At 35.7% G+C, this 24,141-nt stretch overlaps 1 long non-coding RNA gene and 1 pseudogene across 4 annotated transcripts in view; one reads left to right on the top strand and one right to left on the bottom strand.

The window, feature by feature from the left end:
* LOC107977310 overlaps window positions 1-10,895 on the top strand; it is a 29,666-nt gene extending 18,771 nt beyond the window's left edge. The window contains exons 10-14 of one of the 4 annotated variants that reach the window (XR_004769164.1): window positions 886-959; window positions 5,393-5,504; window positions 6,567-6,619; window positions 6,893-6,998; window positions 9,914-10,895. This is a non-coding gene — a long non-coding RNA (uncharacterized LOC107977310). Of the gene's footprint in view, window positions 1-885; window positions 960-5,392; window positions 5,505-6,566; window positions 6,620-6,892; window positions 6,999-8,001; window positions 9,876-9,913 lie in introns of those variants that run through there. The other 3 variants (XR_004769165.1, XR_004769166.1, XR_004769167.1) reach the window with 3 other exon arrangements.
* Window positions 10,896-16,009: 5,114 nt separating this feature from the next.
* On the bottom strand, window positions 16,010-18,310 carry LOC100756888 (annotated as a pseudogene).
* Between the last annotated feature and the right edge of the window lie 5,831 nt (window positions 18,311-24,141).

Raw genomic sequence — 24,141 nt, forward strand, 5'->3', positions numbered from 1 at the left:
AGGGCCTAGACCCTCCCCCATTTGTCTAGTCTGAGAGAGTATCTCTCTATGTGGAATGGGCTCCCATAGCCCATTTGTATACTAGGGATAAATACTGATCCACTACCAGAGGCCCCAAGATTCCCCAGAACTCCAAACTGACATCTAGGCACATGGTGTCTGGAACTGTGTTACACTGGTTTTTCAGCTATCAGTCTTAGGACCGTGAGCTTCCCCTTGTTCAGGTTACCTGTTTATGTGTTTTACACCAGCCTGGTCTTAACCTGTTTGCTCATCACTCCTCCCTCTCTGAAACTGTATTCCAGGAGATCAGCTCATTGTTTAGCTGTGGGTTTCTGCTTGTGCCTCATCAGCTACAGGTAGAAGGCTCTAGGAGGGCATATAAGGTACTCTTCAATCTCAATATTGGAGAAGGGCATTTCATATAGCCACTCCACTATTGCTTAGATTGTTAGTTTGGGTCACTTGTAGATCTCTGGACATATTTCTCTTCAAACCTACAATTTCTCCCTCAAATATGGTGTCTGTTTTTAGCTCTCCTCTATTCATTCCATGACCAAATCTTCCTGCTCTCTCATGACCTCCTCTCCCCTTCACTTTTCTGCTTCTCTTTTTCCTAACTCCCTCTCCCCTCCTGCCATCCTCGCAATTTATTCGGGAGAACTTCTCTATTTACCCTTCTCCAGGGGACCATTATGTCTCCTTTAGGGTACACTTTCTTTTGTAGCTCTTCTGGCCATGTGTATTGTAGGCTGGTAAACTGATGCTCTATATCTAAATCCCTATATGAGTGAGCACATTACTATTTGTTCTTAAACATGTTCTTTTTCCTTCTATGATGTTGACACACGATCTCATCACTCTGCTCATCATGATCCGACACAGCCACTGAGGACGTCCTTTTCTGCCTTCTCCTGAGAAGTTTTCACTGAAGACACAGACACTACACCTACCTGGTGGTATTGTATTTTGTGGGGCTTTCTTCCTTTTATATTTCACTGTTTCTTTCCTGTGTGTAAAACTCAATTACATTTTTGTTTTTTTGTGCATTAGCTTTATTGCTCACCATTGTTTAACTCCATTATTTTTGTACATATCATAATATTTCTGTAGAAATCCCATGATCTTTTTTCCACCTATATGACCATCTCTATCTATTAAGTCTGAGTTGTAGTAAGCAGATAATTCTAAATCTTATCTTGGATTTCCTAAATTTCTATTTTGTACAGGAGTATCTTTTAAGTCATACAACTGATGACATGTGGAGTTTAGCTGTTAAAGTTTTGAAAGAGAATCCTATATTGGATTGCTTAATGTTTCCTGTACATAGAGCAGCAGGCAGGGTGAGAAGACTGTTCTCTCATTACACAGCCTATTCCTCCCACCTATTTTATGCCACTATGCTCAAAGTCAACATGGACTCAGAGAGGGACAAGAGTATATAGGGTGGGAAAATGAGGGAATGGTGGCCCTATCTATACCTTTGACAGGAAAGCAATGTCATTCCTGCAAGGAAAATTCATTCTGCATTAGCATTTGGTTGATAGTGCTCATACCACAGGAATTATGCCATGTAAGTAACAACAATAGCCTTATTTGTTTCCCAGAGCTTATCTTGGTGGGAAATTAAACAGGTCCTCTCCTTTGAACATACTAAGTAGGAGTAAGAACCACAGTTTACATTTCTCCCCAAATAAAGGTTGTTTGTTGTACATGTGCTAGTGTGGGCATTACCCAATACTACATTTGAATTTTGGGTATCAATGTTCTTTTTCTTGCTATAGGGCATAAGTCATATTGTAGGCAGATATTTTTGTCCCAAAAGTCAATTTCCAATTAGCTGAAAGAAACATAAAGTTAATTGTAAATATTTGGCTAATGGATTACACTTGAATTTAGCTAGCTTCCAGAATTTAAATTAACTCAATTCTATTAATCTGTGTGCTGCCTTGAGGCTCCTTTACCTCATGTACTACCTCCTGTTTTTCACAGTGTATGGAGGGATTATTCCACACGAGCAAATATTTTGAAGCAAGGATGTATGAGGGAGCACACATTGCATAGGAAATATTTCCATGATGGTTTAAATGTACAGTGCTTTGGGTATTAGTAGGCCAATTTCAGATAGTACTATGGTGTAATAACATGTCTCTAAGGTGAAGCTATATTGGCAATTTTATACACACAAACTCATATGAGTACATAAACACATATAGTCCCACATGCCCAGACACAAAGAAAAGAAGAGTACTCAAAGTTATCATAGAATAGTGTTTTGGGGGATAGGAGAGGAATTTCTGTTGAAATTGACTTTTTACAAATACACAAGATTTACATATTTACATTGAATTAAACATTGTTAAGAAATGAAGGTACCAGAAGAAGTTAGCAAAGTTTTGTCTTCTGTAAGTTATCAAAATGCACACCTCCAGAATTACATGTGTACACACACACACACACACACACACACACACACACACACACACACACCACAGAGCACATGCATGCCCACACTCATACACACAAAGAAGATAATTCTCAGTGTTAGCATAGAATAGTCACAACAGTGATGGGGAACAATTTAATGTATGGAGAAATGCACTATACCAACACACAATACTTATACCTCTATACTGATTAAAATATTTTTATGGAATAAAGGCACCTGAAGCAATAGTAGAGTTTATCCTCTAGCTGACACCTTCATGAACATCAAATCTGCATGTGCATGTCCACACCCCCACAGATGGAGGAGATACTACTACTTTTATTACTATTATATCTACTAGTAAATACAATAATAATAATAAACAAAGCAGAATATGATAAAAGTAACAATTGTACAACCAGGACAAAAATAACCCAAAACCTCACAAGAGTCTCACTGATGTGATGCAAACTAATTCACACTCACAGAATTCTCATAAAACAAAAATCAGAAACTATGATATATAGATTAGGGAATCGTGAAGCTAAGTAAGAAGCAGATATGAAGCCCTGTGAGCAAGAGACCCAGTAAAAAACGCCATTGAGTGCTTCTTATGGGGACATCAAATGGCGAACCCAGCCTTTAAGAGAAGTTTTTATAGGCTGTGATATTTCAATGGAGAAATGGAATTTCCCACTTTCTTCCAGTCATCTAATAGAGATAAATTTGATTTACGGATGGGGTCTTGTGCTGATACTCTTCTACCTGGTATCCAACGGCCATCTCTCAGAGAGTAGAGAGCTGTATTATTTGCCTCCTCATTATTCATTCCTCCTACCTCATAATTCCATCATCTACAATTGTATTCTCACTGTGTGAGGAAAAAAACCGCTCACCCCTCCTCCTGTGCAAACTGAAGTATTTGAAATTGGATTAGGGAAGAGATTGGTGCACACTTCTATAGAAAGAACATTTCTTCCAAAATAACCTATCTCTTTTATATTTTACATCTTTAAGATCATGATTTTATTACATTTTCCATTTCTTTTCACCCCAAACACTTCAGAATACCAATTCACACTCTTTTTCAAATGCATGGCCTGTCTTTTCACTAATTGATACTGCATGCATATACCTACACATATATTTTTACATATAAGCTGTTTGGTTCTTGTAATATTACTTTTATGTTTCTGTTCAGGCTGAGTATTTAGACTTACAATGTTCATTTAGTATCTAGCATGTGCTTCATAGCAACTGCCTCCACCAGTCACTTCAGTGAAGTAAATCATGCAATTTAATACAGTTAAATTACCTTTAGCTGCTTTTGAAGTCACTAAACAATTTCAAACATATTTATTACAAATGATCTTGTGGTTATTGTATGCCCTGTGTCAGTTGTTCTCAACTTTGTTAATATGTTAAACCATTAATAATCTATGTTATTGTGAACACCCAGTCATAACTTCATTTATACTACTGCTTCACAAGTGTAATTGTGGACTGAATTATAATTTTAAAATTTGTGTTTTATTATTGTCTTAGGTAACCCTGTGAAAGCAAAGTCTGTCAATCAAAATGTTGAAAACATACTCTCCTAGACATTTCCTTACCCACTGGGATATTTTTTTTTAAATTTTACAACCTTTATATATATGGGAACAACACAGCTACCTGAATTAAGTAAAAATATAACCTGAAATGGTATAAAGGAAACATTTTCAGAACAGCTCCTCATGGCAACACAAGGGCTTATTAGATTGAGGTTCCACTATGTTTAAGCAATCTGGAGAAACCGGAAGTTTTCAAGTTCTAGGACTCTTAAGTCAGATTCTGTACTCTTTGCTCCTGTGGCAGTTCTCCTTTTAGTTTCTTGAATTTTTATTACAAAAAGATGTGTAGTCTGTAGTTTTACTAATGTACATTTCATCACACTACTTTTTCACTGTAGACACCACACTCTGAGCCTGCTACTGGCCCATTTTAAACACCTCACAGGTCTCAAGAATTGATAATATATTTTTATTTTGTGAAAAACGTTGCTGTTAAATATCTGTGTGCTGTCTTGAGGCTCCTTTATCTCATGTATTAACCCCCGAAATTGTAGATCTGTGTCTCATGGTATCTCTCTGACTTCACTTTTCACGCCAGTACTCACATTTCCCTAGATCCTTCCCAGATATCTGCAAATCAGCATTTTAATAACAATGAGAGCAGCATTCTTCACAGTATGGAAGGATTATTCCATGCCACCAAATATTTTGAAGCTAGGATTTTTTAGTGCAATGATGCAATCATTGCATAGGAAAAATTTCCATGATGTTTTAAATGTGCAATTATTTGGAGATAGTTGGTAAATCATGGAAAGTACAATGCTGTAATAACAATACAATGGTTTGTAAGCTAAAGCCATACTGGCAATTTTATCTATGTGAGACTTTAGATTATAGTGTTCTTTCTGTCTTCAGTATGCTGTGTTAGGCATGAGGTTTCGTTGGATGCATGGATTCATCTCTGTGGCTGGGCCATCTGAGACATAAATTTCAGTGTAAAGCTGAAAGGCAGCCTGGATGCTACTACTGGTAATGAGATTGCAGAAGTGAGATCTCAGATGTCTGCTGTGCATTGTAGCAAGGAAGGGATATGAGGATGGGATTTCATGTTGACATCTTACATAGTGAGTGAATTGGAGAAAGGTGGTGTTGGATATTGCCTTGTCTGTTAGAGTATATGGAGAAAGTGCCCATATTATAGCAATAATGTAGAATATTCCCAGGGATCCCCAAAACTGGACCCTTTGGGAAAAACCATGCTGTAAATAGGAAGCAAGTGGTTTATGAAAACCAAGAGTTATCAGATGAGTACTGCTTATAATGTAATTAGAACCTATCCTAAGTGAGGTAATCCAGACCTGATTTACACTTTCTAAGTATTTAATCCTAAATATTTTCTCTTTTATCTCAGGATCCCGATGAAGTGTCTCACAAGCCTGCTCATGGTATTCTCAGACTCAGTCACACAGGAACTGCTTCTGAGGAGGTTTCCCTGAAGATACAGTCAAAACATCTTCCTGGTGGTATTATAAAACTTGTGCTTTTCCCTTTCTTTTAAATTAATAATCGGCAATATATTAAACTCAATTACATTGTTTATGTTCCCTTACATTAGCATGCTTGTTGTCCATATTTTTAAATTTTGAAATCTTTATGTTATGTGTATGTTTACTATTTCTTTGGAAGTCACACATATTGTTCTTTCCAACTAGACATAGTTTATGTTTCTTGCCATAGAACCACCTACTACTCATTTCACCAGTATTTTCCCTGAATTCAATATCCAGAAAATCTTCTGCGAACTGAAATCTACTTATTACTTTTCGGTTCTAATATTTGCAAGTCCTGAAACTTTTATTAATCTAGAATTTCCTTCTCTTTAAATTCCTAATATTCCATTTGTATACATGAACTGTTTTGTTGAGTCTTTTCTTCCTTTTGGATTAAACATTTTTTTTAAAAAAAACATAGCATTTTTTTACATGCATATGAAAGTTTATCATTGTCACCCCAGCTCTCCTAACTCACTCTACCCTTTGTCTCTGACTGTACTTTCTAGGTCCCTTTGCTATATTCTTTCTTTTTATTTAAACATATGAAGAATTAATACAAGACTTGTTCATTGACCTCACTTCCATATCACTGTGTCTGAAACTTTTACTGTGCACTTATCATTCCCCTCTCAAATGCATTACCTCCTGTCTAACTGTTATTGTTATATATACACACACAACTATACAGGTATACTTTTATATAAACATGACATGTTAATCCATTTGCTGTACCAATTTCTCAACTATTTTATGGATATATTGGCAAAAGTGGTAATGCTTTACATATTATAATGTGGAACACCACATTTCATTTAATTAGTATGTATGTAACAATATGCAAATGACTCAAGGCAACAAATTTTTCTATGTTTCAAAATATGAGTGAAACTTGAAGTTCTCCATCATTACTTTTCTGTTTATTTTGTTGATGTTGCCTATTTTATAGAAGTTGTTTATGATGTTTAAGTCAGTTTTACCATAGACAATATACTAATATATCTTCACTATGGATGGGACTCTTTTTTTATACAGGGTTCCTCTGTTTCACTTTGGAGCCTGTCCTGGAACTAGCTCTTGTAGACCAGGTTGGTCTTGAACTCACAGATATGCAGCTTAGTCTGACTCACAAGTGCTGGGATTAATGGCATGTGGGACCACCCCCTAGCTTGGATAGGATACTTTTAATCTTTGAATAGCTTTGAGATTTATTGGCCTCTTAAAGTCAATAAATTATGACATATAAAAATATACATGCATACTAATGGTAATCCTAAATACATGTTTATAGCATGCAGAATTCTCACAATTATTTATCCTAATGATGTCCTTTAATTTATATCATCTTTTTTCTGATATAGAGTCTGACAGTGCTGTTAGTGAAGTTGCATCCAAGTACTACAGCCATGCTTCCTCTCTGCATCCTGAGAAGCTGACAATGGAGGAGACCACTTCCCTGAGCTTATGGTATTGTAAAGCCAACTGTTTACTCATTTCATTTGGATTGTTGGTTACTCATATAAGTAATGAGACTGAAATTCACATTTAGTTATATTCAGGATTTTCTGAAGTTATTAGACCTACGTACATTACTGGATTACTGACTGCTTCATTTGACATCAGGTTATGTCTTTTCACAAAAGTAATAAAAATGTTGTTTATATGATCTGCACATGTCCTACTTCCATATATAATAATGTCATACATTATATACGTTGGAGAGTTTTATTTTAATTATTAACTAATTTATCACAAAGATTATAGTATGCTTTTTATAACCTCACAAGAGACAAACACCCATACTATCACCCTCATTACAGAGGGAAATGGCATAGAAGGGACAGTAGCAAGATTCAAGGGACACATATAACACACAAACCTACCCTACTGCGATATCCAGGGTATGCAGGACACAGTGATAACCTCCCCATTAGATGACAGGTAGATCTCATTGACAAGCATGAATTTTATGAACTTCTACAACCATGATGAGACCCACCCAGATGACCCATTTACAAAGAGTTTTCAGATACCAAATTTTCAGGTATGTGCCTTTATAGCCATCCTATTTGAGAATAAGATATGAGCAGAGTCTCCAGTTTTAATCAGTATGGTGTGAGGCTGTGACATTCACTAATAGGGTTTATCAGGAAACACTAAACAGCATTCCTGTTTCCAAGGCCATGAGTTGAGTTCCTATAGATCTGGTCAAGATTGCAAAGTTTATGCATATAAGGACGGCTCATGTTACTTTGTGAGAGCATATTAGGTGGGCTGTATAGAAACCAATCCTGAGATTATTCAAAAAGGTGGAACAAGGCAGCATTAGTTACGATCTTTAAGTTTTAGGAAATAAACAAGGATAACATTGTATGTTGGGAAACAACACATGCATGGAGTCATTGCTGGAATGGGCTTCATATTCTCAGCAACACTCCATTTGAAAATCTGATTGTCCTTTCCCCCACAGATATGAACTACAAATACAGTCCTGGATAGGAGTTGATCTTTGTGGTCCAAGATGTAATAATGCTGGCATTCATCTGGTTTAAACAATGTTATTTTTTTGTAAATCTCATTGTAAAATCTTTCTACAATATTTACATATGTGAGAGTAATTTTAATGCAGTCCCATATATAATGGACACAATTCCCTAGCTAGACATCTTATGTCAAAAGTAATACCCCAGTGGCATAAGTGTGTTGTATATTGGACAGCCATTAGGCCTAAAATTTTTGGCTTATACTTATTTATCATTATGGAATATTTATATATTTATATATTTATATATTTATCTTCTGATTGCTCATTCTATTAATCAATGCTCTTATATTTGTGTTTGGGATGATGTCTTGATATTTAATAACTCATCAAAGGCCTTGTCAGAGAAGAATTCTCTTTCTCATTCTCAACATTCATTAGTTGCCTGTAGCCACTGAAGATTTTGAGATATCTGACATCCACACTGGCATGAAAGCATGTGCTGTCGTTTTGTTAACCTTCTTTAGGTATCTGTATTGTTGAGATTTTTGTGGATGCATCATTCACATTATAAATAGAAGCTACTTTTTTGTAGCACTCAAATCTACATTATTGACCAGAAATACCATGAGACATTCATATGTGTCTTGGAGCTATAATGAGTCTAAGTCCTGTTAAGGGCTAAGATTTGCAAAATGATGGCAACTAAGGAAGATGACACACATCAAGTTTAATTACAACTTTTGTAGCAGTATAATTATTTGCATTTTGGCCTCAGAAAATGAATGAGAAAGGGTCCCACTTGTGTTTTGAGATGTCCTGCTATTCAACTATATTATCATGAATGAAAAATATATTTGAAAATTATTTTCCATTAAACTTTAATTTGACTTTAAACTATTTTACCTCTCTAGCTTTAAATTGAACATTAACACCATATACAGAAGTATATATAATGGAAGTTATGAATCAGATTTCTCCTCCAAGATTGTTCAAGTGAATTACATTTGTATGTATCTAGGTTACAAACGTAGTTCTAAGGACATTAAATAATTTCATCATTTATACGTTGACTGACCATTTCTTGTTACATTTTAGAAAAAGTTTCAGCAAATTAGTAATTCAAATAAAATTTGGATTTACTAATTCATTCTTGCTACATTACTTCAGCCTCAAAATTTATAGCATTTGATTGAAGCTTTTTTGTAATAAAATAAGCTTTAAATGATAAATAGACTCTATGCAGTGAATGGGCATTTCATTATCCTTATGCTTTTACAGCATATATTCCAAAATAACAGTTCTTTATATAGCTCAGTGCATGTAATTGCTGAAACTTAATAAAGCTATCCAACACTTTTCTGGTAAGATGCACATTTTTGAAATCAATTTTTTGGTCAGAAATGAATATGATCATTGTTCTTGTTAACATAAACAAATATTTGTTAACTTAGAAATGTGCAAGAGTCATAAGCTAAACAATATCTTTAAGTTCTATCTTCCATTACCATTGCAGCATTCATGTTCTGCAGTCAAGTTGCTGGGATGAGATTTTGGATGATACATGTGTCTAAATCACGGCTGCAAAGCCTAAAAGGCTTTGGCTCCACTAGCAGCAGTTTAGTGCGTCTATTTTAATTTTATGCATGCCCTATCTTGGATACATGGATTTTCCTTTCTCTCTACGAAAAGGCAAATAGCAGGAATCCATGTCTATGTTTATTTTCCAAAACCTCCCTTATATACCTACTTGCTCAATTTCATTATCAGGGCCTCTTTATAGATTATGGTTACATGTATGTATGTGGCTGTGTACACACACACACACACACACACACACACACACACACGTATATCCCTTGCTAAGTATGTATATATTTACTTAATTTTCTGTTTTCAGCTTTTATCATCTGGTACTGGATTTGGTGTGTCAGATAAAACACTCTGTTTCTTTATACATATTGGGTGAGTCATAATATCTGCCACGTGTGTTGCTTTACTTCTCTTTTCTGACATAATTGGTTTGCCCCGAGCAGTTATGTCTCAATGTCAAGAAAAACCCTAAATCATTTAAATGCCATATATTCTGTACGTCTTTGAAAGGTTTCAAGAATCCATCTCAAAACATCTGTGTAATATAGAAAACATAAATAATCTAATTATATTTTTTGACTATTATAGGTGACTACGTAATCTGTATTTAATTATGTATATCACAAAATTGACCTTAAATTTGTATCAATAAATTAAAATCCATACCAATAAAAAGTATTCATTCCAGTATCCTATTCCCCTTTTTGACTTTTAAAGACAGATTGACTGATCATTAGCATTTATAACCAACCCCATTTCAATGATAACAAACATTTATAAACAATATTTGGGAATTTGGGCATCATTCATTCCAAACTGCTTCATGCTGGTTGGGGGCGATGTCCTCACAATAGGGATCATGATATCTTGCTGTAGTTATCTATGTCTTCATCTTCTCATCTGTTTTGGATGTAGGATCAGTTGGGCCACTGCTTCAGGGGGTCTTGCTTGATCAAACCATATTAGTCTGGAAGGAATCCACAGCTTTTCATTTTCTATGGAAACACAAGCAAAAACATTTTTCCCAAGTAGCCTGCCCTTAGATTTAATAATGAAGTCAAAACATTTTTAAATTATATAAGTTGTACTAATTTAGCAGCATTCATAATCAAATTTATTGTAGCAGCTGTAGCTCTTTCCTCAGCAATCAAACAATTTAAAGAACACAATATAGCATATAGTATACAAACTCTTACTGTATTTTCCATCTATACTGGCTATTTATTTATTCATTTTTTTACTTCCTTTTGTTTCTTTTTTTGCAGAGACAGGGTTTATCTGTGTAACCTTTGCTGACCTTGAATTCATTCTGTACACTAGGCTGGACTTGAAGTCACAGAGATCTGCCTGCTCTGCCTCCAGAGTGCTTGGATTACAAGCATGTGCCATCCCGCCCAGCTACTCTTTTTTTCTTCCTTGTTTTCTCTCACAAGCCTACATATATTTTTAAACACAGTGTAAACATTTAGAGGTTTTTCTTCATCTGTTTTTATTATAAATCTTTACCTTTTTATGGCCACCAGGTTTTTATTGTTAAACAACACCGCCAAAATTAAATCAGTGTCTTTTTTGCTAGTGATTTCCAAGATGGCAGAGGTATGTTTACAATCAGCTCTGAGAGCTGCACTGACTGCCTTGGTCTATACTTCCATTAAGCATGCTGCTGGCTTGAAGATGTGGTCACTGCCACTACCAGCTGCGTGGGGCATGGACCCACATCAAAAGTCTCAAGCTCTATGACTGAGCTACCTGGGCCTCTTAAAAGGGAACCTTGCAGGTTTTTTTGCTTATTCTGAGTCAGAAAACCTGTTTTAAAGGATCTGCTCCAGTCTCTGCTTGTCTTTAGCAAAACAGAGACTACCTGAGAATATTCTGCTACCAAGAATTGGTGCTTGTTTCTGTCCTTTTCTGCTGACATCTTTTTTTAAGCTTTTTTGAAGTTTACATGGAAGTTCATACCACTATGGCCAGGTGTCCCATTTCTGCTGCAGCTTGACTAGTCACAGGAAGGTGGCCCAGAGCACCTGGGACTCGAGGCAGTTTCTGCCCTTTGCCACATTTTGGTCCCAAGTAACACAGAGAGACTTGTATTAGTACATATGCTGCTTGGCCAATGACTTGGAATTCTCATCTACTATCTCAGTCTTAATTATCATAAATCAATGTATTTTATAAGACTTATGTAGGACACCTTCCACTGGCATCCTCATCCCAGGTTCACATGGTGGCTCAGAGCAGAGAGCAGGAGTAAGATCAAAAGGGGCGCACTACCTTCCTGTCCTTGCTTATATATGATTCTGTCTGTATGCCACTTCCTGCCTGGATCACAGACTTCTTTTTACTATATTTCCCAGAATCCTCATTGTCTCCCAGTCCTGCCTTACTATCTCTTACTATTTGCAAAACACTACTTTATTTGTCATCCAATTAGACAAACACATACACAGATGCACTTCTTCCATCATGAAGAAATTAGAATACCAAAGAATAGATGGTTTATCTTCTGGCTATCGCCTCCATGAAGATGTGTGACTAACCCACATCAAAACTGCATGTGCATGCATATGCAGATACAAACACACACACACACACACACACACACACACACACACACACACACACACACACCAGAGAGAGAGAGAGAGAAATATACATGATTTAAGAGTTATTTTCCAAAACATCTCTTAAATCATTTAATTAACTTCATGACACTTTAGGACACTCCATTCTCACTGCATAAATTGGTTACTGTAGCTGGAAAGCACCAATTCTTTCTTTAAGGTAAGAAGGTCTTTTTAGGGATGGATATATATATATATATATATATATATATATAATATATATATATATATATATATATATATATCAGGGGCTTGCTTCATGCATATAATCATAGCACATGGTGAATTTGACACAGACATGGTACAAAGTGTACACAGAAATCTGAATGACCAGAACAAAATGGAAGCTTCTGGGTAATATTCAGATTCTAGGACAAAGAACCTTAATATATGCCCATCTTCCATGTGCCGCACATGATTTTGTCTGTTGTTAAGTGCAGCAGGATTCCTTCTAAAAAGGACATTTCATCCTGAGATTTTTTTTCAATTTTCCTGCTTCTACTGCAACGGACAGGGAATGTGAGAGACAGATGGGACAGCAGCTTTGATGGAAATCTCCCTAGTTACTGCAGAATATGGATTTCTATCACTAGGTTTAGGATCTCTTTCTTGATTGATCTAAATCTATTCTCTTTATGATTATACACAGCCAATTAGTGGCACCCAAATCTCATAAAAGTCCCCCTGCAAATGGCCTTTGCCAGAAAGTTCTGCTCTCACCTGGTTCCAGTGTCTAACCAAGTTCTGGATATATGCTTCTCCATAGTGTTGTCTAACATTTTCGTTAAAATCAAGCCTGTAATGTTTACCTTGAATTCAGACATTTTTTCACATAATTATCTGATACCAGGCCTGCATGTCTGATTTCACTATTGCCTGTTTCCTTAGGAAATTTTCTTTTCTCCAGCATCATGTACCAGTGTAGTAGTTATGTGGAGACACACTATGGTCACCCATCCAGCAGAAGAACTTTATTTCCTTTTCAATAAAATCTACACAGTAGAGGGTAGTGATTTTATTAATGCTTCATAGATTAATTTTAAGCCAAATGATCTTTGTATAAATTTAAAATTATACCTATATTTTGGTGTATGAACTGCTTTGTTTTATTCAAGCATTACAATATAATTCCATCATTTTATCATATCCTTTCTTCTTTCCAAATCCTCTCATTTAACCCTCATTTTTTACTATTCAATTTATGGTCTCTTTTTCAATGTTTATTCTTACACAGACACTTAATCTCATCCTATTTCACTATTTTGTCTCTCTCTCTCTCTTACAGAAAAACACACACTCCTAAATACATAAATAAAAATAAGCAATATTTGTTGATAATAAGATAATCCAATTTTACTGTATTTTTCATTTATGATAACATTTGAGAAGAATTTTTACCTCTCATATCTTGTGGCTATCTATAAGGAGAGTTAAGCGATTATTTGTAAATTATATATATGAGTCATTTATTTATCTCATATAATTTTGTGTTTATAAGAGTGTGTAGTGAGTGTCATATTGCTGCAAGTTTTCATAACAGGAAGTATGATTGTAATGTTCCTGTCTTATTGTTTTTTCAGCATAATTTCATTGACACTAGATTTCTCATGTTTTTGTACAAATGTTATAATAATTTATACATTAGGAAAAAGAATAAAATACATGGGGATCTATTGGCCCACTCTATGAATTGTCTACCTTGCTTGTAAATACTGCATTCATAGTAATATGAATAATTTGAAACTACTTGTCTAGGAATTTGGGACACTCTCTAATTTATGTAGATATTATTCACCATATAAAATTGATATTTTTTACATTTATATATTTTATACTTTCTCAATATTCCTAAAAATTTTCCCTCTTATTTTATGATCGTGATGTAAAATCTCCCAAGCCTTCTCATGACAATCTCAGACTAAAGCACAGAGGAAATGCTTCACCACAACTTCTGAGAAAGCTTCATTGAAGACATGCTCATGCTACCTAGCTTGTGGTATTGTAAATCTTGTGTTTTTTTTTTTGTAGTTTTCACATTCAATTACTAATTTCTTGCATGTAAAATTCTATTACATTTTTATGTTTTCATGTATTAACTAGTCTACTCACCATATTTGTGTATGTCTTACTATTTTGTAGAAATTACGTGCTGTGTTTCCAACTGGACATAGTTTATATTTCTTGCCATGGAAACACCTACTGCTCATTTACTGCAGTAATTGCTTTGAGGTCAATGTCCACTAAATGTTCTGTGAAGTGGCATCCACTTGCACATTTCCTTTATAACTTTTGAGAAAGTACAGAAACTTGGAGGATCCTATGTATTTCATTCTTTTACATTCATAATATTCCAGTTCTATATATGACCCTATATGTTGAATCCTAATTATCTTTACTTTTCTCTTATGCTGAAACTGTACTTTCTAAGGACCTCTACCATATTCTCTTCTTTATTAAAAATATTTGAATTTAATTCAAGACTTGGGCATTTATGTAATATCCACATAACTATCTCTTAGACTTTACCTGTCCACTAATCAGTCCAATTTCAAACTCATTACCTCCTCATTACTTATTATTGTTACATATATACACATTGAAATATATATATATATATATATAGATATATATGTATGTATATATATCTATATATGTATATAGATATATATACATACATACATACATGTACACATAACCTATTGAATCCATTTGTTGATCCTAACTCTACAAAATTCTGTGGATATGATGATAAAAATGGTAATGCATTTAGATATTATAATGTTTGATAAAGTCTTGGTAGGAGTCTATAATTCCACAGACTCCCTAGCCCTGTGATGACTGCTGGTTAAAAATATTAAGCATGATTTACCGTTTTTAGGCATGACCTGGATTCAGTTATGTCCTTGTTGTATGAACGTGCATTATTTGGGTATATGCCCAAGAGAGGAATGGCTGGATCTCGAGATAGACTGATTCCCATTTTTCTGAGCAACTGTCATACTGATATCCAGAGTGGTCTTACAAGTTTGCACTCCCCCCAGCAATGGAGGAGTGTTCCTTTTTCTCCATATACTCTCCAGCAAAGATTGTCATTTTTTTATTTTAGCCAATCTGAAAGGTGTGACGTGGCATCTCAGAGTTGTTTTGAGTTGCATTTCTCTGATGGCCAAGGATTTTGACCCTCTCTTCTTGCCCAACTCCTGTCCAAACCCCATTCTCCCCAACTTCCTGAGTCTATGGTATTGTAAAACCACTTGCTTCCTAATTTCTCATTTTATAGCAATCGCTCATGTAAATAATTTGATTGAATCTTGTATTTTGTTAGATGTTATCTTCTGGAATTTGCATGTAATTAGACCTATGTAATTTTGGTTACTGAGTTCTTTATGTTATACAAAGTTATGCCATTTAGATAAACTGTAAAAATCTTGTTTGCATTTGGAATCAGACACCTAAGAACCAGAAATATGTAGTATTTATTTTTCACAATAACTGTTTAGAGTAAAGCTTCCTGGAAATGGGAAACAGAGATGACAAGGTGAATATTCTTGATTATCACTGTCCCTTAAGGATCTGCACATCTGCTACTCCCATAAGTAATGCATCATATCTTCTATATGTTGGAGGGTTTTGGGTTGATAATTAATTATTTCCAGTTCATTGTCATTGGTCATGTGAATTTACAATTTTTTCCCTTTTATGATTTTAAATACTTTATTTAATTTTTAGCTTAGTCAATAAGTTTATTATTTTATGAAAAAAAATCTTCATTGTAAACTGGTTTAGATATCACCAGCTGGTTCTTCAGCTCTGAGAAAGCTTGCTGTCTTTTGAGCAACCTGATCTTTCTTCTTGGCCAAAGAATTTTGGGACAGGTTCCAGGTCTTCTCCTTCATCTCTCTTTTGGGCCTCTTCTCATAGACTGGATTCTCTCGAATAGCAGCATGAGCTTTCTTATACATCTCCCCTGTCATTGTTATTTATGTAGTGGGAGAACTGTTTCTTATAAGCATCTTCATCTTGCTCCATTAGGTAACACAGAATGTCTGTGACATTCTGTCCCATGATGTAAGTCTTATGCACGTCTGCATTGAACTCCTTGCTTTCAGAATCATAACCAGAGAATCGTTTGGTACTATGAGGAATAGAAACCCTCCATGCACAGCTCCCTTCAGGGCACCCAAAACTTTATTGCCAGTTGTAGTTCTAATAAGACCTGCATACAGATAATAAGTGAAGTCACCAGGCTGACCATCAATGCTCTCTGCATTGTATTCATCTCCAGTCACCTCCAACTAGATTTTTTTTCTTGATATGGGGAAAGAGAGAAGTAACTGTAGATAAATTGTACAAATTATCTTAATGCTACAGAGTATATATTTTGCCCTTTGGCTTGTCTTCATAGGAAAGTAGGTGGTTTCCTTAAAGAGGCATAGACATAGAGAGTGTAGTCAAGGATATCACTAAGATGAGGTCACCTGGACAATCACATTGATTAGAGAAATCACAGGATAAGAGTCTTTTTCTTCTTGCTGGCAGATATGCTTGATACCTGTATGAATGATTTCTACCTGGGAATGCCACATCAGTGACAGAATTATCAGCAAGTAGGAACAGAAGAATTCTGGCTCCTTCAGTGTTTACTGAGAAATTACTCTCAGATGAGATTCAGCTCTGAGAGATACTTCTTGTATGAGGTAAGAATTGTAGTAAAAAGCAGCATGAGGCTGACATTTTGGCAAAGGCTTTCCATACAACAGGTATATTGGATAAAATAAAAGAAATGCAAATTTTGATTAGTATTCTTTATAGGTGAGGAGGCCAAAAGTGTAAGAGGGCATCTTTTAGACCAATAATGCAGAACACCCTCTGAACCTCCCAAAGCTGGAAACCGATGGAGTCATGTAGCAAAAAGTGTAGGTGTCTGTGGTAATGATCATCAAGGATTACTCAACACTGAAATTTCTAGTGTTGCAGAAAATCTTCCACCTGACTAGTTTTATTAAATTTTGCAGTCACATATATGTAATTATGTGAACTTAAAGAAAACTGCTGAATCCTTCAGCATTTGTATATTCCTCATATAGAGCATGCATGCATGTGTTTAGAGCTGTATTCTTTGTCTCATCTGTCCCATCAAAGGGCTCGCCCTGGGGAAGTCTGCTTCATCAAATCCTTCCAAATGTCATTACAGGTAGATCTTCAGGTACCAGTTAGAACCTGTGAGTTTCTCCCATCCACTTCGGCATTTCAAGTTGAAGCGTCATTTTATTTTTTATTAATCTTTATGCTTTCTTATTTTGAGATATAAACAGTGAACCTTACAGTAACATACAGAAGACACTTTCTCACAGCAGGCATACTATTCCTCTGTATCCTATGGTTGTCCTTCCACCTCTTCCACAATATTACCCAAGTGTGGAGTCCAAGTTAGTTTTTTTTTTTTTAATCAGTTTTTTTGGTTCAGCAGAGTCAGTTGCATTTGACCAGATGAAAATTTTATTGTATCTTTCTACTGGAAAATGCAGCTACTTTGCTGAGGGTGATGGATACATTCATCTGTGGGTAAAAGGATAAATATTTTAAATGCATATAGTATTTTTCCTGCCTTAAAAACTTCCTTCTGTAGGTTCTTTTCGAATATCCATTATCTCAGTGCCTATGGATAGTTGGCCAGGTTTACACTGTTTAGCATTTTTTTTTTCATTTGACGATGATATAACTCTGCTCCATTAACCAGAGATATCACAAACAATTCACTTACAGATTTGCATTGCCAGGCCTCTGATGATCCAGTAAGGGCTAAGATTTAGGAAATGATGATGCTTGAGGAAGGTTAGGAAAATCATGAACTTCACATCACTTCTGCAGCAATGTTACCCCAGTGGTCACCTCAAGATTGCATGGTGGTAAGGAGTAGCCCAAAGGTAAGATGAATGACATTCAAGAATATCTCTGGCACATTCATCGTGTAAGAAATTCAAAAACCAAACATGTGAAAGTAAAGTAAATTTAAGTTTTTGGCGAGAAGCTTAGCTCACATTTGATGTGGAATAGAGTAGAGTTTCCTGGGTGCTGCTCATGTTCCCTTACATGTTATTGGCTAGCACCAGAACAACATAGACAGTTTCCTACGTTTCAAAGTTTCAGACTAATAAATTGAAACTTCAGGTATCATTCAGATATATGATAAAAAAAATCTGGTGCGAATGTAGAATGGCCACCCCTATGGTCATTAGTTATATACAATTGTCTGCCTTATGGCCATTAAATATATTCAATGGTCAATCTTACTGACTTTGAAATATATTCAATGTGTTACTTTTTCTTTTAAGTTCAAACATACCTGCGTGGTTTGTTGCCTCAGGCATAAACACACTTTTATTTATGTTCACCAGAGTTAATTTGCAGATTATAGAAGTAAACATCCAGGGATAGTTGTGGATTTGCAATTAAGTACATGATAGTAATTGACAGATATATGAGTAATGCTTGTCAGCTCAGTAAGAGCATCTGGTGAAGTTTTGTGATAATTATTGTCTCACAAATTGGCAGAGGTAGTAAATATTTGAATAAACCAGTATTTGCTGAACATGATAGCAGAATTGCACATATGAATTCCTAGCACTTATAACTTCATGTGAAGACTTTTTTGTTTCGGGTCAAGCAGGCCATAGTCTCAGAAAAACTAGTGGAGACCTCCTGATATCTCACTCATAATTGAGTAGCTACTGATAATGTATTTGTTTATGGAAAGGGACAGTTAGTTTTCTTCTGGGGCTTTGGCTTTCAGAAGCTACCCATGATCCCTCAATTTTCTGCACATCTGTGTATAAACAGGCAGTCTTAAATGGATATTATATAGTTTTTGGATATGGAGCTTCACAGTTCGCTATTTTAATTGGTATTTCATCATAAATATCTCCATCAAGGAGAAGTTTCTTGGTGTGAGGAGAGGACTAAAAATACCGTTAGATATGAGGACAAATATTTATACATCTCAGAGGTTATGTTGATTTAATTTAATAAATTTAAGGAAGTAGATTCTCCTCCAAAATCATGATTTCAGTACCACTGAGAAATTAACTATGTTTCCAGTCCTAGTCATGGTATTCCTCTTGTTGTACAGGGATAGTGTGTACAGGTCATAGGTGTGATTTAAAAGCTGTTGGATACATCCAGGTAAGCATGTCAATATTGCAAACTTAGGGTTATTTTGTTCTTCTGTGCCTTAATGTTATTTGTAACTATCACAAGAATGATGATTGCATTCCCCTTTTGGATGCATGCACAGTCCTGATAGATACAGCTAGAAAAGTCTCACATAACTAAATCTTAGGCAATGCTGAATCAAATGTTGCAGAAGAATTGCATGTGGCAAATTTTCAAGGATTTTGGTATGACAATGTGTCTTTTAGTAATATAAGATGCTCTGCAAGTAGAGTCCCAGCAATATGACTGGCCTAAAATCATCTGAATAACGATGTTACAAATAAACATTCCAAGTAGGAAACACAAAAGCCCTCATGCACTCAAATGTGCCACATTTTCTCTATCTATTCTTCAGGTGAGGGGCATCTATGTTGCTTCCAGGTTCTGTCTATTACAAATAATGCTGTGATGAACATCGTTGAACAGATGTCCTTGTTGTATGAATGTGCTTGTTTTGGGTATATGCCTAAGAGTGTAATTGTTGGATCTTGTGGTAGACTGATTCCCATTTTCCTGAGAGATTGCCATACAGATTTCCAAAGTGGCTGTAGGAGTTGTCTGTCCCATCATCAGTGGATAAGTGTTCCCCTTTCTCTATATACTCTCCAGCATAAACTGTCACTGGTGTTTTTGAGTTTAGCCATTCTGACAGGTGTAAGATGGTATCACAGAGTTATTTCTTTCTTTTGAAGGAGATATTTGTAGGGCAATGTTGTATACATAAAGTTCTAATCAGGTTGATGACACATGTGTTTAATCAAAGCACTGGGGGAAACTGACACAGGGAGTATAAGGTCAGCAGAAATCAGAATGGCCCTGTACATAATGGATGCTTCTGGTTAATAGCCAGATTCTATGTTCAAGCCCTCTAATGGATTTTCAGTTTCCAGGTGCCATGAGTGATTTTGTCTGTTATTAAGTGCAGCAGGATTCCTTGTTAAATCACATTTAACCTGGCATTTCTTTTCAATTTTCCTGCTTCTACTACAACTGACAGGGAGGGTGAGAGGTAGATGGGACAGCAGCTCTGATGGAAATCTCCCTAGTTACTGCACAGTATGGATTTCCATTACTAGGCTTAGGATCTCTTTCTTGATTGACCCAAATCTATTCTCTATATGATTGTATACAGCCAATCAGAGGCAACCAAAACTCATAAAAGTCTCCTCACACAGGGCTTTTTGCCAAATCACTTTGTCATATTCTTTGTTATCAAAAAAATGAGAATTTAATACAATAGATGGGCATTTATATATTATTCATATAACTATCTCTTAATCACTTACTGTACACTAATCAGTCATCTTTCAAATTCATTATTTCCTCATTAATTATATTGTTACATATATACACATCTAAGTTCATATGTATTAATATGTAAACATAACATAATGAATCCATTTTTTGTACCTAGCTCTACAGTATTTTGTGGAGATGATGACAACATGGTAATGCAATTAGGCATCATGTTTGATGAAATGCTGGTAAGGGCCTCTAATTCCACAACTTACTAGCCCTGTCATGAATGCTGATTTAAAATATAAAGCATGATTTACCTGTTTTAAGCAGGACTCGGGTTCAGTTACGTAGATACTAGATAATGTAAGATAAATGAGCCAGGAGTTCACCATTAGTTATATCGAGCCATGCTGGTCATTGTGCTTAAAAGGTACCATAAATAAATTGGACAATTTTTTTGTGTTTTTTTTATTAGATTAGGAACAAGCTTGCTTCACATGTCAGTGCCTTCTTCCTCTTCCTCCCCTCCCCTAAAACTCCCCCCAACCTATCACCTGTCTCCCACCCTATCCACGTTCCACTTTCTTAGTTAGGCTACGGCCTTCATTACTTGTACACAAAACCATATGCACAAACCACTTACAAATATATAAATAAATATATAATCAAATATAGGTGTTATGTGAATGAAAAGTCTATTTTCATGTGGTATTGACTTGTCCTAGAAGTTTGGAGAACCTTTTACATAGTATGCCTTTTGTCATTTGTAATTGGAGTTAAATAATAATAACAAGTATATGATAATTTTGAATCCACCACATTTCTCAAATAATTTTGTATTTCTATGTGTGTGTGTGTGTGTGTGTGTGTGTGTGTGTGTGTGTGTGTCTGTGGGCATGTTATCAATTTTAGTAAGTTTGCAAACGAGAAATGGATTGGAATTTCAGGAATTTGTTCTTATTTTCAATATAATTTCATTGATACCAGATTGACTCTGGTTCTGTATATATTTTATAGTTATGCTGATCATTAGGACAAAGGAAGGGAACCTATGTGAACATCAGTATATACAGCATCTGTAATCTGTACATTACTTGCAAATATTGAATTATATTAATATTAACACAGTTTGTCTAGATATTTGGTACTTATTAATCCTCACTTTGATCTTAGTAATCATATGGAATTTATTTACTGCTTGTACACACACACACAAACACACACACACATATATTGTAATTACTATTTGTTTTTGCTTTTTAAAATTTAAATTAGAAACAATCTTGTTTTACATGTCAATCCCAGTTCTCTCTCCCTCCCCTCCACACCTGCTCCTCTGCTACTCCCAATCTCATGCCCTTTCTGTTCTACAGGGAGGGTGATTCCATTGGGGATCTTCAGAGTCTGTCATATCATACGGAACAGGGCCTAGACCCTCCCCCATTTGTCTAGTCTGAGAGAGTATCTCTCTATGTGGAATGGGCTCCCATAGCCCATTTGTATACTAGGGATAAATACTGATCCACTACCAGAGGCCCCAAGATTCCCCAGAACTCCAAACTGACATCTAGGCACATGGTGTCTGGAACTGTGTTACACTGGTTTTTCAGCTATCAGTCTTAGGACCGTGAGCTTCCCCTTGTTCAGGTTACCTGTTTATGTGTTTTACACCAGCCTGGTCTTAACCTGTTTGCTCATCACTCCTCCCTCTCTGAAACTGTATTCCAGGAGATCAGCTCATTGTTTAGCTGTGGGTTTCTGCTTGTGCCTTCATCACCTACAGGTAGAAGGCTCTAGGAGGGCATATAAGGTACTCTTCAATCTCAATATTGGAGAAGGGTATTTCATATAGCCACTCCACTATTGCTTAGATTGTTAGTTTGGGTCACTTGTAGATCTCTGGACATATTTCTCTTCAAACCTACAATTTCTCCCTCAAATATGGTGTCTGTTTTTTAGCTCTCCTCTATTCATTCCATGACCAAATATTTCTGCTCTCTCATGACCTCCTCTCCCCTTCACTTTTCTGCTTCTCTTTTCCTAACTACCTCTCCCCTCCTGCCATCCTCGCGATTTACTCGAGAGAACTTCTCTATTTACCCTTCTCCAGGGGACCATGTATGTCTCCTTTAGGGTACACTTTATTTCGTAGCTCTTCTGGACATGTGTATTGTAGGCTGGTAAACTGATGCTCTATATCTAAAATCCCTATATGAGTGAGCACATTACTATTTGTTCTTAAACATGTTCTTTTTCCTTCTATGATGTTGACACATGATCTCATCACTCTGCTCATCATGATCCGACACAGCCACAGAGGACGTCCTTTTCTGCCTTCTCCTGAGAAGTTTTCACTGAAGACACAGACACTACACCTATCTGGTGGTATTGTATTTTGTGGGGCTTTCTTCCTTTTATATTTCACTGTTTCTTTCATGTGTGTAAAACTCAATTACATTTTTGTTTTTTTGTGCATTAGCTTTATTTCTCACCATTGTTTTAACTCCATAATTTTTGTACATATCATAATATTTCTGTAGAAATCCCATGATGTTTTTTCCACCTATATGTAGTTTATATTTCTTGCCTTAGAAACACCTGCCCTTCATTTTCTCCAGTAATTTCCCTTAGCACAGTCTCCAGTAAATGTACTAAAAAGTGGCATTCATTAGAATATATTCCTTTGAAACTATTGGGGAATCACTTTACCTTTTAGGATTATAGGTATTACCTTCCACTTAATTTCATGAAATTCCAACTGCATACCTGACCTGATCTGTTGAATCTTTTCTCATCTTGCATTAATCTTTATTAATAATATAATTTTCATACATTTGTACAGAAAGTTTTCTTCATTTCATACCTTTTCTTCATCTCTTCCTACTCTCTGCTGAATCTATCCTTTCTAAGACCCCTTCCTGTTTTTTTATTGTAAGAAATTAACTACTTTGTAGAAGACTAGTGTATATATAATTTCCACATCTCTGTTCCTAACACCCTTTCTGTGTATTCCTCATTCCTCTTCATTATTATTGTTGATTATACACAGAACTCATGAACACACATACACACACACACACACACACACACACACACACACACACGAACGCATGCACGAATGCACGCACGCACGCACACACATAGAGAATCATATATAAACAGAATCTACTGAATCCCATTAGTGTTCTTAGGTCAATAATGTTCTTTGTGTATAAGGATAGAGTTGCAATACAGTTAGGAATTATAATGGTTTATGGAAGTAGTGTTAATTTCCTTTAATTTATGGCGTCATTCCTCACATGACCTTTGCTGTTTTACATTATGAGGCATGATTTTTTTTGTTAGACATGACCTGGATGCCATCAAGTAACTAATAGTTCTGGGTAAGCTATAAGAGCCACTAGTTTATCTTTAATGTTATCTTGCCATGCTGGAAATGGCATTATAACTAGGCTGGAGAATT

Source organism: Cricetulus griseus, chromosome 3 (assembly GCF_003668045.3).
Source record: "Cricetulus griseus strain 17A/GY chromosome 3, alternate assembly CriGri-PICRH-1.0, whole genome shotgun sequence".
NCBI lineage: Eukaryota > Metazoa > Chordata > Mammalia > Rodentia > Cricetidae > Cricetulus > Cricetulus griseus.